This window comes from Marmota marmota, unplaced genomic scaffold, assembly GCF_001458135.2.
Source record: "Marmota marmota marmota unplaced genomic scaffold, marMar, whole genome shotgun sequence".
Lineage (NCBI taxonomy): Eukaryota > Metazoa > Chordata > Mammalia > Rodentia > Sciuridae > Marmota > Marmota marmota.
Window position 1 is genome coordinate 4,811,816 of NW_025999898.1, and position 6,419 is coordinate 4,818,234.

The 6,419-nt window shown below is 46.4% G+C and overlaps 1 pseudogene; it reads left to right on the forward strand.

The window, feature by feature from the left end:
- Positions 1 to 1,394: 1,394 nt before the first annotated feature.
- LOC107158440 lies at positions 1,395 to 2,231 on the forward strand (annotated as a pseudogene).
- The last annotated feature ends 4,188 nt before the right edge of the window (positions 2,232 to 6,419 follow it).

The window sequence follows — 6,419 nt, forward strand, 5'->3', positions numbered from 1 at the left end:
CTCTGCACCTGCAGCTAACACTAAGAAGAGCCAGTTCCTGAGTCCAGTGTCACTTTGGGATCTGCCAATCCCAAAAGACCTGGAAACACTTTCATGACAACTTGCCACCCTAAAAAATATGCAGTGGTAACTCAGGTGGGTTCTAACCTTCCTCTACCAAATGAATCTGTCCATATTTTCCTGTGTAATGTGAGCTTCTCCTTTCTGGTTCTGAGAATGTAATATCCATAGGAAGAAGATTAATTTCCTCCCTTGGCCAAAGATCAAGAAAACCTGGACCTGAGGGGCAGGTTCTGAATCTGCACCTGGACCAAGGATGCCCTGACATTCAGAAGCCATTTTAGAGTGGCCACTAGGGGGCAGTTGAGAACCACTTGACAAAGCCCCATAAGCATGGGCTGGGCCTGGGCTTCAGGAGTCAAAAGTGCAGGAGGGTTAGTTGTGACCACAACCTGAGATCTAGAGGAAAAGGTGTCATATTTCTACAGTATCATCTTTGAAGTAAGTACAAATTTTTTGTTCTTCATTTCTCTCATATCTAGCTCTTCTAGAATTTTCCTATTTGTTAGGTATTTGCACAGGAAATCTTCCTGCTTTTCCTGTCACCTCCTTCCCTCACCCACCTCATTTCATTGAGCTAAACTCTGGACCTTTCACGCATATCCTGAACACCAGCTCTCACCTTAGAAGGGAGATTTCACATGCAGGAGGGTTAGTGACCATGACATGAGACCTGGAGGAAATGCTGGATTTTTCTCCAGTATGGAAATTAACATTGAAGTACATGTTCATTGATGTCTGTGTCTCCCAGAAGGCCCTTCTCTTTGTAGAATCTCCCTGTTGATTTGGCAGAGGTCCAGGATTCCTCAGGCCACCATTCGTGCTGAAGCTCTGTAACTGTTAGTACTACAGGGCAGGTATAGTAACTGCCTACAGCCATAAGGACATGTGAGGCAGAGAACCCAAGATCTGCATGAGGCCTTCACACCAAGGACAGGGAAATATTGTACGTCACTGGACATTTAGGATACCAGGTACACTTATGGAAGAATTTGGATTGACCCACCCAGCCTAGGAGCTGTATCTGGAACAGAATCTCATACCTGATGAAACCTCTTATTGTCAACCTTACAGTTTGTTCTGATGAAAATGACAGATTCATCTTTATATAACAAGGTCAGCCCAGATTCCTTGCTAGAAAATAGCCTGGGATGGAGACATGGCCAAGAAGTTGGGACCAGAAAGTAAAGGAGCATTCTGTGAGCTGAGGGTAGTTCTTCCTAGATGCCCCTCCCACTCTTTGGCTCCCTGGGGATGAGACCTTCTCTGGACAACACATAGCTTTCTCCAGTAACAGCCCTGAACTGGGATGATTTGCATAACAGGCAGCTGTCCCCAACAAGGAAATAAGAGAGGCCTAGGGGGAACACAGACCAGCCTGGGACTCAAGAAACTGCCACAGGGACACCATGACCTGGACAGCCCTTCTCCTCAGCCTCCTGGCTCATTACACAGGTGCTGCCCCCAGGCTCCAATATACACCCCAGCCAAAGGCTCTTTTATAACTAACCTGGCCTTAATTCTGAGCTCAGCAGAGCTCTGTCTGTGGTGGGCAAGATGCTCAGGACCTACTGCAGGATGAGACTTTAGGCTGAAATTCCAACACTGTGCTCTCTGGCTTGTGTGAGCCTGAGGAGGAAAGGGGTTGGGCTTGCTCATGATTTTGATGCCAGGGGATGCCCTTGGTTCCATAGATTTCCTGAAGGTCTTTCAGGCCATGGGGAAACTGGGCATCTCATGGGAAGTGTGTGTTACCATTAAACCCCTCTCTTCTTTTATTTCCTTATAGCTCCTGTAGCCTCTTATGTGCTGACTCAGCCATCATCAGTATCGGTGACCCCAGGACAGACAGCCAGAATCACCTGTGAAGGCAACAACATTGGTAGTAAAAATGTGTCCTGGTACCAGCAGAAGCCAGAACAGTCCCCATTACTCATCATCTACAGAGATAGCAATCAGCCCTCAGGGATCCCTGACCAATTCTCTGACTCCAACTCTGGGAACACAGCCACACTGACCATAAGTGGGGCTCGGCTGGAGATGAGGCTGACTATTACTGTCAGGTGTGGGATAGCTCTGCTACTCACAGTGACACAGTCAGACAGGGAAGTGAATCAAAAACCTACCACCAGCCTGGCACCAAAGTCCTCTTCCTGCACTGGTTACCCTGACAGCAGAGAGCATGCCACATGCTGTGGAGGAAGTCTACTCCCATCCCTGTCTAGACATTCCTGAGAGATGGGGGGGGGGCTCCTGCACCTCCACAGGATCAGTTGATTCCATTGGAACCTGAGCAAATCATTCTTATTGACTTAATCTGCCAATCCCAAAGGCCACACCAAGTCATCAATCATACAAAATACATCTTAATATTAAGGAGAATTTCACTATGGCAGGTTCTTATTTATGGTTAACTAGGGGAAGAACAGGGGATGGTTCTAGTGTTGGAAAATGTGTCCTGGGGAGTTTTAAGGCAGATCTGTCAAGAAGAGTTTTGATGAGTATTCATGTAACCAGCATTGTACTGGGAAGGGTTGCTATGCACTAGGCTTGGGGGATTTTGCTGTGGGTGTTGATTAGTAAACCTCTATTTGATAAGGTAGTTCTTTGTTCAGGTAAGAACTGGTTCTTCAGTGAACCCAGCTCTTTACCTGGGAAATCAGTTTTCAGGAATGTCCCAAAGGAAAGAATTGCACTTTACTCCCTCATCCTCCTGAGCACAAGTGTCCTGGGTCCAACAGTGAAACTGACACTGGTGACCTCAGTCCTCAGCCCCAAACAAACACTCTCTGCAGGATGAAAATGACCACTAGAGAGGAGAGCATGTGAAAATCTCAGAGAAAAATAGGCATACATGTCTCCATGTACAGAGGAGAGAGGTGTCAGGTCAACCATCCCAGTTCTGTAGGACTCGTCTCCACTGGGATAGAAAGGAACATGTGAGAGTTCTCCAGTGGTGTCCTTGGGAGGATTCCAGTTGGAGGAAATGTCCTAGACTTCTTGGGCTACTCTGAGGTCTAGCAGGGAGGAAAACCTGGCCATCCCTGTTCCAGTTCCTTCCCAGCAGTGTCTTCAGGATGCTCTATCCTGCTTCAGCACTGCCCCCCATCATGCCTGCCTTTAATCCATGATCTCCCCTCCCTCTGTTCTCTGCTCCAAGGCTTCCCCTCTGCAAGCCCACATTCCTCCTTCTCCTCTGTGTCAGGTCCTGCCTAGGCCAGACCCAGGGACATAGCCAGAATCTTCTGTTCCCATCAGCTTGAGAGAAGCCATTAGGGAACCATAGCAAATACCACTGGGGAGGTCAGCCTCCTCCACAACTAAGTAGGTGCCAGGGGACTGACCTGAGTTCCCTGAGACCCACTCACTGGCTTCAGAAGCAGCCCAACAAAACCTCCAAGAATTCCAAATCCATCCCAGTTTCTAATGGAACATGAGATCATCTTGGATGCTTCCTGATGGCCACACTTCACTCCACCAAAACCTCCTGCAAGACTAAGGTCCTCCAACATCCATGGATATTGAACACTGAATTCTACTTATAACTCATGTGAACTTGATAATTGAGTGTATAAAAAATACAACACCCATTTTTAATCAAAAGATGACTTTGTTCCTTCATTCCTTTAATCCATGTACGCCTGCAAAAAAAAAAAAGTCTAAATTTCACAAGAATAGACACTAATTTAAACTGCAGAGAGCTTTTCTATGAAGAATCTGATAATTAATGTTCCTTTGCTCAGTATTTCTCATAGACACACTCTTTCTCCTTCTTACTTTCACATCCTCAAAGGACAGACCCTCTGCAGGGCCAGTGTGGCCTATAATCCAGAGTGTACCTCAGTACCTCCCTGGTGTGGTGCTAGAGTCATGGGCTCCTTCTGGACAAGCTATGAAGCTGCAGTGAGAAGGGCAGGGGCCTCTTCCTCTTACTTAGGGGACTCAGTGGTGACAGACATGGGGCCTGAAAGATCCATTCACTCCAACCATTTCACATTAGGTTGGGCCCCTCTAAACTTGCTCTGGAATCATCTAGAACTGCACCAACTTTAGTACCACTCACTGACCCATGAGATTCAACTTTCTGTTTTGAGATCAGGATTCCTGCCCAGCTATGGGCTCAGGAGGCAGAGCTTTAAGGCATCTCTGGCATGGCCTGGAATCCTCTGCTGCTCCCACTACAAAGGTGACAAGCCAAGGTCCTGTCCCCAGACTCATTCCCACAGGATTCTGAGCCTGGCCCGACTCTGACCTCGAAGCATGGAAGCATGTTGAGGTGGGCACTGAGTTCTTATAAGAATCAGATTCCCCCATAAAGGTGGCCATGAGAACAATGTTAGATGCCTATTCAAGAATGAGATGGAACAGGCAAGAGAGCACAGAGAACCAACAGGAGTCAGACCAGCTGTGCACAGCATAGCAGCCTGCTCACTCTCCATGTTTGCTGGCTGTAATCTGGGCACAATTCCATGGACACTATCACCTGCAGTCTGATTTGGGCTCATAGTGATGGCCAGACCATGGAGGAGTGGGCACTGAGCTGTGTGGGACACAAGCTATACCTCCCAGACTGGCCTTCATGCCCTCACCCTTCCTCAGGTGACCAGGACAAATTCTCTTACAAAGAGACCAAGACCTAAGTGTAGGACACCTGGGTTATTTCCTCAATTTGACAACACTGTTCTTGTTTTCTTAGCAATTGAGTCTTCCTGGTTCTCAACTATATTTACTGTGAAATGGGAAGACTTGTATGGATCTATAATATTTTTTTTTCAAATTAAATAATACAATAACAAAAGGAGTCTCATTAATTAAAAGGTACTCAGCCTGGATTGCATTGAGTGAGACTATTCTTTAAGTCCTGTACTTCCTCTGGGGAAATGTGGAAAATCATCAAATACTTATTTTTCTGTGTGATGGCTTCTTGTACAGAGATCAGCAAAGCAAGTTCCCAGTTAGAAAGTAAAGTCATACTGGGCTGATAAGCAAGTCCTCAAAAATGTGACACAAATGTGGTGATGAAGTAATAGTTGTAGCAAAGTTGATAATGGGAGGAGGAGAAAGATGTTGTTGGTGTTGGTGATGTAAACACAGTTGGACTGTGGTGTTACAGCATCAGGTGATCTGATGGCTTTGGTACTACTGCTGTTGGATCAGGGAAAAGCATCAGTCTTCATGTCCCTAAAGGGTATCACAGAAATTTCTCTGGAAAGGACACTTTACAGGACACTACAGTTTATTCTTAAGCTCTGTTTTCCTATCAAAACACAAGGTCCATAGACAGCTTTTTATACTGAGACTCAGTTACAGGACTACACCAGCCTGCCTTCATGCCCAGCACAAATGCTGCCTCTCTGTTGTGCTGAACAGGGTACAGTTGGCAAAAGAGTGAGGAAGCACTCTGTTCACAATATTTTAGATGACAGAGGCCTTTGGTGTTACCTAGAGAGAAGAAGCAGTTCTTGGTGTCTTCCACCAACAGTTGGCAGCAGAGTTGCTGCCAAGACAGAGGCTAGAACTGCCCAGAAAAGACCAAGTGGGAGGCCAGCATGGGGGTCCAGGAGAGGAATCAAGATTCAGGCATTGATCTGGAAGCCAGGACAATCCATCCTATGCTCTGGGATACCTCATGGTCTGAGGGTCAGAATCTCCATGTCTTTTTCCAGGACATTTGTAGAAGCCCAATACACATTATAGAACTCACCTAAGAAAGGAAGTGGAGGAAACTGAGCCCCAGGAATGAGCCTGAGAAGACTTTGTAGGGATGAAAATCACTCAGGAAACCAAGCTGAGGTCCAAGTACCTAGTAAGGAACTCAGTGTTAGAATATGGGGCTCCTATGCCTGTGTCCTTCTTCCAGTATGACTGCATGGGTTTCTGCCTAATCTTAGGGTACCATTGTTCCCTGTCTATAAGTTGTCCTAGGTATTACCTCTCCATGCTGGGAACTTATAGAGATGACATCTGACTCATTCCTGGCCCCTCCTCCCATGTACACTCACATCATCCTTTAAGGCTCTGTGATCATGTTCAGGTACAGGTGGGGGAAGGGACACTTGGACTCTTTCTTTGGATGGAGCATGAACAACCTCTTTGAGGAGACTCTGCAGAGTGCTTTGGAATCTCTCTTGACTCAGGGACTAAGGTATGGCCATGGGCCTGACCTTGGTTAAGTGAAAGGATCCTCTTTGCTAGAGGGATCCTTATCCACCCACCCTCCAGAGATCATCTATGTACATCTGTGACTTCCACAACTTTGAAGAGATCAGGGGATTTCAGTTTTTTTCTCAAGCAACTCTGGCTTCTGGAACTAGTAACAAGATTAGGTAAATCATTTTGCAAAGAGAAAAAAGTAAGAA